Source organism: Poecilia reticulata, linkage group LG13, assembly GCF_000633615.1.
Source record: "Poecilia reticulata strain Guanapo linkage group LG13, Guppy_female_1.0+MT, whole genome shotgun sequence".
NCBI lineage: Eukaryota > Metazoa > Chordata > Actinopteri > Cyprinodontiformes > Poeciliidae > Poecilia > Poecilia reticulata.
This window is the reverse complement of record NC_024343.1, coordinates 17576623-17586164: the sequence shown is the minus strand read 5'-3', so window position 1 is coordinate 17586164 and position 9542 is coordinate 17576623.

Sequence of the window (9542 nt, the reverse complement as noted above, 5' to 3'; positions counted from 1 at the left end):
CACCACAGCTTGCTGTTGCTGATGCGATGAGCAACCATATTGAAAAGTTGGCCTTATAAATCTTAACCACTGGAAAGTTGCTCCCACTTTTCAGTGGAAAAGCCAACTTTAGACGTTCCAGTTGATTTTTCCCACTGGTAAGTTGGGATTTCCCAGTTCCAGTGACAACTGGAGGTTAGCATTTGGGCCAAAGAGACAAAAAATGACCAGAAAAAAGCTACAAAATTACAAGGAAAAAAGTCATTATAATCAGAGCAAAGCTTTCTTCACAGTAAACACAGCTGGTTGCACAATCCTCTCTATGTCCTGCTACTGATAATATTTTGATGTAGGTGTGCTAAATGATTAAGTATGTAATTAAATAAAACCAATACAAAGTACCAAAGATTTCCATTTCTAATTTTTTATTATGGAGGAATTCTCATACCTCGCTCTCCTAATGTACAACTTTATTCTCGTAATAATATTACTTTATTAGGTAATACACTGACTTTATTGTTGCATCATTGACTTTATTCTCGTATTATTCAAAATTTATTGTCGTACAACTTTATTCTCATGATTTTATTCTTGTCAGACAAGAACTTTATTCTTGTAACATTATGATTTCATTCTGACATGCCTTTTTACTTCCTCAGTGTTATGACTTTACTCATCTTATGTCATGAATTTATTTTAGAAGTGAACAAAAATATTTTCCTAGCCCTAATACGCCATCATACAAAATAACTCACACACGTGCAGAGCTGAAAAATGCTACCAATAAATGCTAGCCAACACTTGTGACTAATTCCCAGATTTTCAGCCGGGTCCTTCATGAGTCAGCAATATTCATCACTGTTTGACTTGGACTGGCATCCTACCCAGGGTGTACCAGCCAGTCTACCAACCCCACAACAGCCCATTAACAGCTGGCGTAGACTCCAGTCTGAAGTGCAACAGATCAAAGTAGGAGAAAATGGAATAAGAAAATATCTGTAGAGGAATTCCTTAGATGTGACTCCATCAGTAGGGAAGTGACCTGACTGGAGTAAAGCAGCAGTAAGCAGCTCTGGAAACCTTCAGTCCAGAGCTGCTTACTGCTGATGACTGGGGGAAAAAAGGCAAAGCAAAGTTGGGTAATAAAAAAAGGGAGGATAAGAAACGTTAAACAGATGGTTTGATGTAATGATGCAATGCTGCAAGGAAAACTGTAAAGTCATTGTTATTTCATTGTTGCAGCCGCAGAGTGAAAGAAAAAAGGGGAAATACTGAAAGATTTGTCAGCTGTTCTTTTTTGCTTTTTCTGCCAAAAAGTGGGAGCAGCAGTAAAGTGATCGAATTACTGTACGCATGCAGTGACGCAGATGGACAGAAATAGCCAATAGCCAATATAAGCAACATGGCCAGATCTTTCTTTAACAGCTCTTATAATCTGATGTGAGATTATAAGAGTTTACTTATCACATGCCACTTGATTTCTATGACTGAAAGAAAACAGACTTTGAGGTATTTGGTCTTGCCAATAATTTACTTTCTGACTCTGGAGAACTCTGGAGGTCAGCCATTTGGTAGGCACCTGCACAAGAGCTACAATAGTGAAAGTCAAGAACAGGAAGAATAAAACAATAACGCATAGGAAATTAGATAAACTGGATTGCATCTTTGCTGGGACATTTTTGTTTTAATATACAATAGGTGGCTTGGCAACAAACAGTCTAATTAGTGCCACAGACACTTTTGTTCCTGTTGCGCCTGCAAAACCTCTGGGTCTAATTGCGACGGTTCCATTTTTTCCTGACATTGTATGAAGCTCAACATTCCGAGAAACATCCTGTTTCTCCTTTGACCATATTCAATTTGGTTAACCTTTCTGTTTACACGTGGATTTCTCAGAATGGACCTGAATCCATTTTCTTAAGTGCAAGTAATGCTGTGTATATAATTTACATAACTCACCAAACTCCCACGGCAGGCTAAGATATGGGTGTATGCTGAATACGCTTCAGGTCATTGCTGTGTGTTTACTTTAATTTCTCTATTTCCATAAGTTTAAGAAGACATTATCTTACTTTGACAGTTGCAATGGTATTTCCGTCAGGGTCGATTAAACGATCAACAGAAAGTTGTCCACCAGGTCAGATCCAGGTCCTCTCCATGAACCTGCACACACTCAAACTAATAACACCCCTACACACACAGTGCCGCCCACCACCATGCCCACACATGACGGCGCAAGAGGGCAAGCTTTCAGAGAGAGAGAAAAATAAGCAATATATGGCTCCTGCAATCCGAGTTTAAATTATTTCGTGGAAATAATTCACTACCATTATCACCCATAAAGAATGGCTGTTACAATTGGAATACAAAAATTGGAATACGAAAAGAACTATTCATCCATCAAAGTGCACCCAAAGTCCATAAAAATGTACTGCTGAAAATGTAAGCACACCACCATTCAAATTTATGTGCACATGCAACAAATCCAAGAGTTTTCACTGCCCGTCTGCTTCCTGAAGAAAGCAAATTTTAGTTATAGTTCAGTCTGAACAACTGACTTCAGTTCAATTAAAAAGTTATTATACCTGAACAGTATCCACAATTTATCCCACAGTCGAAGCATTGCTAGAACCACAAGATGTCTTGCAACAACGTTTCTTCTTGTAGCATTCCACTCTGGTGCTGCTGAAATCCACTCAGAACAAATTTGACAAACAGTGCGCTCGCTTCCACCAGCAACAATATGCATAAACATCTTCCTTTTTGAACCATTTTGAGGGTAACGATGGCTGTGATTCTGGCTTGGCTTTGTACTTGTATAGCTCTTTATCAAGTCCAGAGGATCCCAAAGCACAGCATTCATGCCCCATTCACACAATGACAAGCTACTGCATAGTAGCCACAGCTACAGTCTGACAGAAGTGAGGCAATTATGCACCGGCACCACCAAGGCCTCTGATCAGCCCAAGGATACAATGAGGACTGAACCAGCAACCCGCCGACTGAGGGGAACCTCCTACCACCTATTGCCGCATTTTAGCAAGAGCAGATGATTAGCAGTCAACTCCTCCAAATCTTGAGGATATGGTGATCAATGTTGTCATTGGATGGCTGTTAATTGCTTCAATCTCACCAAACAATACCACCAAGCCTTGTTCATCCAGGGTCTGAGTCTTTAAAATAGAGTTTAGTTCTTTATCCGTTTTTCCCAAGCAACTCCATGATGTCGTCTACTTGCTTTCTTTGGGGGAGCAGTAGGTGTACTTTGACTTTGACAGCACCTGGGCTACACTGACAAGCAAGTGTTGTCATTTTTTATACATTATGTAATGACTGATTGAAAGAGTTTATACACTTATTTGCAAGTTGTGCTGTTTGAAGGTAATATTTGCTTTTGCTTCATGTTTTAAATGTTATGGCATGGTTAGTGCCTTTTGCAAACAAAATGTGTCGTTTTGACCCTGGGTGTCAAATGTTTGAAAATGTAGAATCAATCAAGAGAAACTGTAATGGCGTATACAGTGATGCAAAGGATTGAAATACCGCTGTGTAATAGGACGGCATTTCTGACCTGGTTTTTGTTGCTTTAGTCTATAGACGAATTATGCATGTACAATCAATTATAGTGATACAGTGACATTTTTGATAGAAATCCACACATAAAATTAGTCAGAATCAACTTTATTCATCAGGCTATCACACAAACAACAGATTTGACTTTGGTTCTGCTTTGCTCTCACTTAAAATATAAAAAATAACAAAAAATATATTTTTTTTCTTCTGATGATTTTTTTCTATAAGAAAGTGTGCTTTATGGTGTTTTTCTGCTTACAGTTATTGTTTGTCATTTTGCTTAGTTTAGTCCCGGGTTCTGGTTTGTGTCTTCGTAGAAGTATCCAAAGAAAATGAATCAAACGTGTTGAGGGAAAGGATAGTCAGAGCACAGGAGTCAGTTCTGTTGCGTTGACGTTGGTGTCTGTATTCCAAAACCAAATAAAAATAAATGAAAAAAAAAAACTCCAATAAAGATAGACGGGTTTCCTCCTCCTCGATAAACATGTTTATTTGGGCAAACGTCACTGACATAATTTGTCTTATGACGCAAACGAAAAAAAATTGAAGTAAATGTAGCTATCACTGTTCTTAACACACCCCCAAAAAATGTGCATACGTAAACGCACCCATCATGCGGTCTGAGACATCCTCAGGCACAGTTTGAATGCTGACCCGGTGAATGTTTGTCAAGAGTAAATATTTCTGTATAATTACCTGTTCCAAGAAAAACGTACTACAGTGCACACACAGTCAATTCTTTAATTCATGGCAGGAGGTCTGACCTCCAGCAAGATGACCACTGTCAACCAAAGTGGTTTCTGGTTTGGATGTGGAATCAAGTTTGGTTGGAAATTAACTCCAGTTAAGTTTTCATGGGCAAAGCTCCTCTGACTCACTTCCCTTTCCCCACATTTTCTTACGCTACAGTCGTATAGACAAAATTGTGTTGAAGTACTTCTGGTAAGGAAGTGCGAGCCGCCATTTTTTGTCGGGCACAACAAGTCACCTACATGCTATCGGCAGAATAATGGTAGCAATGTAACAAAACAGCAGTCGCCTCCCCTCACATTCCCATTTTCCAACCTGTGTCTCATCAGGATTCAGAAGGAAAAACCTGGTGATCGGCGTTTAGAGTTAGCTTTTCTGCTATTGGTCAAAATCAAGATCCAAGAGCTTCTTGTCTAATGAAACACCCTCCTGTTTAAATGAAACGTCATCCATTTCAGCTAATCAGAATCTATTTGGCTCTTTTATATGAAAGGTTTTCACTATTTTCTATGAAAGTGTTTCACGAATTTATAGTAAAGGTACCCACTATGAAAGGTTTTCAGTAGCAGTTTTAAGCAATTTCGTTTAACTCCAATGCACTGTAAGCAATATTCATTCATTCGTTATGCAAACCTTCTGCAGTTTAGTCCTTCATGGCTGGAGGTCCAACAACAGACAGCTCCTGTCCATGGCTCCAGAGGACTGGGGCCTCTGTGCATAGGGTAGCACCACTGGTCCCTGTGCCACGGCTGCACCCATTGTGGCATCACATCACATAGTCAAAGTGTCCAATGTATTAAAATCTGTGCTATTTGCTGACGACACAAATATCCTCGTCTCTGGTGAAAGCTTGCAACAACTTCTTTCCATAGTCTCCTCAGAAATCAGTGAATTAAAGAAATGGTTTGGCACTAACAAATTATCACTAAATTTGGACTAAAATCATGGTTTTTGGAAACTGTTACAAAAATACTCAAATTCAAGCTCAGATAGAGGGTGTAACTCTAGAAAGGGTGTAAGTTAAGTTTCTCAGAGTAATAATTGATGACAAAATCAGTTGGAAACCTCATATTAAACATATTCTATATAACGCTCTGATTTTGCCATATTTAACATATTGATCAGAAGTGTGGGAAATTAATTACAAAAGCTCTTTACATCCATTGAGTATCCGGCAGAAACGAGCCGTTGGAATCATCCATAATGTTGGTTATTATGAGCACACAAACCCATTGTTCTTAAAATATAGAATTCCCAAATTTGAAGAATTTTGAATTTCGAATTTAAAATTGTTCAAATTATGTTTAAGGCATCAAATAAACGGCTGCCTAAGTTCATACAGAGCACGCTTTTTGAAAGAGAAAGGGGATATGTAGTTTATGAACAACAAGAAAGAGCTTTTCTATTTCAATCCATGGGGTAAAATTATGGAACAACGAGGAGTTAAAACAAAATAAAAATTTAATACAATTTAAAAGGAAATATAAGGTCATTTTCACAAGGTGTAGAAATATGGTTGAGAGTTAGCACTAATGTTTATATGTAAATTGAGGCTAACACTTGGGGATGGATGTATATATACTTACACATACGTAAATAATAAAATAAAATAAAATGGAACATTAATTAATCTACGTTTATTTTATTTTTTTATTTGATTTAATAATGAAGGTCCATCTGAAAATATGGCAGGAGTTCACGAGGTAGGATTTTCTTACTTCTTCCTGCTCCTTTTCAGGCATGTTAAGATTATTGTAGTACAAGAAATGTATGTCTTTTGCATTCCTTGTTCATGTGTGTGATTTTATATAACTCATTTTCAAAATACACATTGAAAAAGACTTGAGGCTGTGATTGTTGCGTAGTAAGGAATGTTTATCAACTGTGGACCTGGACATTTTCTGGCACCAGGATCTGCTGGTTTTCACCTCAACAGTACTTGACTACATCCAACACTGTGTTGGCACCGTCACAGTGGACAGCAGGTGTTGGTGTTTCCCAACCAGACGTCCTGGAACTGCTGTCAAGTCAAGGAACTGCTGCAGAAGAGAAATCAGATCTGGAAACAGGGACTTGTCTAAACGCATCCGAGCCTCTGGCTTCAGAGAGACCAAAGTGAACTACAAGCCAAGGACTGAGGAGGATTTCAGCAGCAACAACAGCTGCTGAAATCCTGGACCTCTTGCCAGGGGCTGGCAAGAGGTCCAACTTCAGATTCAGCAACACCACAGAAATATCTGGAAATGCTTCACTGGTAGAGCACCTCAGTCACTTCTTCACCCAGTTTTGAGGCAGAATCACCAGCAGAGGCCCGACTGCAGACGACATCAATCAATCAATCAATCAATCAAATTTTATTTGTATAGCACATTTCAGCAGCAAGGCATTTCAAAGTGCTTTACATAATTAAAATAAAAACAGAAATAATCAGTGAGAAAGAGAGAGATTAAAAAAATTAAAAAAAAAAACAAAAAACATTACATCATTAAAACGTCGAAAAGAAAGAAGAAGAAATTAAAAACATTAAAGACATAAAAACATGGAAGACATCAAAACCCACACTCTAACCCTAATTTAGCCATAAGCAACTCTAAACAGGTGAGTTTTAAGTTGAGATTTAAAAGCACCATTTTACAGTTTTCTGGAAGTTTGTTCCAAATCTGTGGTGCATAGAAACTGAATGCTGCTTCTCCTCGTCTGGTTCTGGTTCTGGGGATGCAGAGCAGACCAGAACCAGAAGATCTGAGGGGTCTAGACGGTTGGTACAGTAATAACAGATCTTTAATGTATTGTGGTGCTAAACCGTTCAGTGATTTATAAACTAACATCAGTATTTTAAAGTCTATTCTCTGAGCTACAGGGAGCCAGTGTAGGGACTTTAAAACTGGTGTTATGTGCTCTATCTTCCTGGTTTTAGTSAGAAYSCGAGCAGCAGCRTTCTGGATCAGTTGCAGCTGTTTGATTGATTTATTAGTCAGACCTGTGAAGACGCTGTTGCAGTAATCAATGCGGCTAAAGATAAACGCATGGATGAGTTTCTCTAGATCGCGCTGAGACATMAGTCCTCTAATCCTRGARATRTTCTTCAGGTGATTGAAGGCCGACTTTGTGACTGTCTTAATGTGGCTCTGAAGGTTCAGGTCAGAGTCCATCACTACTCCCAGGTTTCGGGCCTGATCGCTGGACATCCCTCCACTGCCAGACCATTAATGTACAGACACAGGAAGTATGGAAAACGCTGAGGACAGTGAATCTCCGGAAAGCCGCCGGACCTGACAGTGTGGCAGAGTGGGTGCTCAGGGACTGTGCAGACCAGCTATCTGGGGTATTTAATCACCCAGTGCTTCATCCCTCCATGCTTAAAGTCCTCCATCATTCCTCTGCCATAGAAGGACAACTTTAGCAGTGGCCAGCAGGCAGTTTTGATGATGCCACTGTGGTGACCTTGATGCAGAGGTCAACAACCTCTGTTTGAACATCTCCAAGTTAAAGGAGCTGATTGTCGACTTTAGGACGTGTAAACAAGATGTTCAACCCATTGTTATAAATGGGCAGTGGGCCATGGCGTCTTGCTGTAGTTCTCCAGCTGCTCTGCGGCAGAGAGGAAGCAGCTCCACCGCCCACAGACAGACCAGCTGCCCTCTCCCGTCTCTGCAGGAGAGCTACAGGATCCGCTGCCTCCAGAGAGCCCGCAGCATCAGCAAGGACCCCTCACATCCCGGCCACCGCGTCTTTGAAATCCTGCCCTCAGGGAGGCGTTTCAGGGCAATAAGTGCAAGAACAAACAGACTAAAAAACATTTTCTACCCAAAAGCAATTGTTGTCCTGAAAGCAGCTAATTCATCGAAAACCTGATCATTTATTTTTTCTTAATATCCCAGTTGTTTCTGTGTTTCTACAATATCGTTATATTGAGACATACTTATTATTTGACTTGCCCTCGAGAGTTGCCGTTTTGTAAATGTTGTGCTTTCTTCCATGCACAATGCCAGTAATTCTGATTCTGAGTGCTCGGGTAAATGTGATTTCTCGACTTTTCTATTTTTGATTTAAAAAAAAAAAAAGCACAACAAATCTCACTGTCAAAAGGTATTTGTATGTATCATTTTGAAGGAGATTATTTAATAGAATCACAAATAAGGCTTCAGCATAAAATGTGGACAAAGTGAAGCGATGTGCAGACTTTCTGGATGAACTGTAATAATCATAGGTGGATGGTTATATCTAAAATTCATTTCAGATCAAAGGATGGATTAAATATTGCACTGCAAGATGTTTGCAGCTTTAATTTTCTTTGTAACTTTAACCCTGAGATTTCAGAGATTTTCTTTGATCTTTGTCGTTCTGCTTGTTCATCTAATGAGCTCTGACAAACCCTCAAGGCTCCCACGAAAGAACTGGATTTAAACGAGGCCAAATTACACACAGGTGGACTCTGTTTACTCTGCTATTTTTGTTTCCTGTCCTTTAGTTGTAATACAGAGGCTGAACAGGTGTAGTGCATTATTCCAGCTTTTATAAAGCTTTATTTGAGAACAGTGGGGGGCCAGTGAGTAGATTTGGTCAGTCGCAAAAACCACTTTGTTACAGAACAGAGATGGGTGAGGGAAGGAAAGTGTAACCTGTGTTACATTCTAGGATTTAAGATAATCCAAATTATTTCTTAAAAAAAACTAACTAGGTTCGTCTGCTGGAGGTGGCGGCAAATTGTAAAACACAGAGACAAGTAGATGGTGCAAAATCAGCGAAGTGTATTTATATTYACAATATATACAAMTTGTTTCACAACTGTGAAGTCCAGTTCCTTAAAACAAGGAAGTCTCTTTGGGTGATGAAAGGGAAAAAACAAAATAGGCATTTAGTTCCAGCTGTGAATGGTTGGTTGAATTTCCAACCAGCTTGGAGACGGCTCCTCAGATTTTGGGTGGATTTCTGGTTCCGCTATGGTTAGCTCGCCAGTCCGGTCAGTGTACATAAACCAGACAATTCTTAATGTGTCCCAGATCCTCCAGTTTACTCCGAGCGGGGGTGGGATCTGGAACACACCTGGCCTGCGCAAACAGGCCAGACAATCAATATACATGTACATGCATTTCTTAATAATCGAATCTGTGCTTACATAATTGCATGCAATTCCAATCCAATGTGTTTTTACGTAGGTGCGTAATCACGGGCTGGGAGGCTAGCGCTAGCATTCTAGCTCCCGAGCAACACTTACCAGTTCCTCATTGACAGACAGA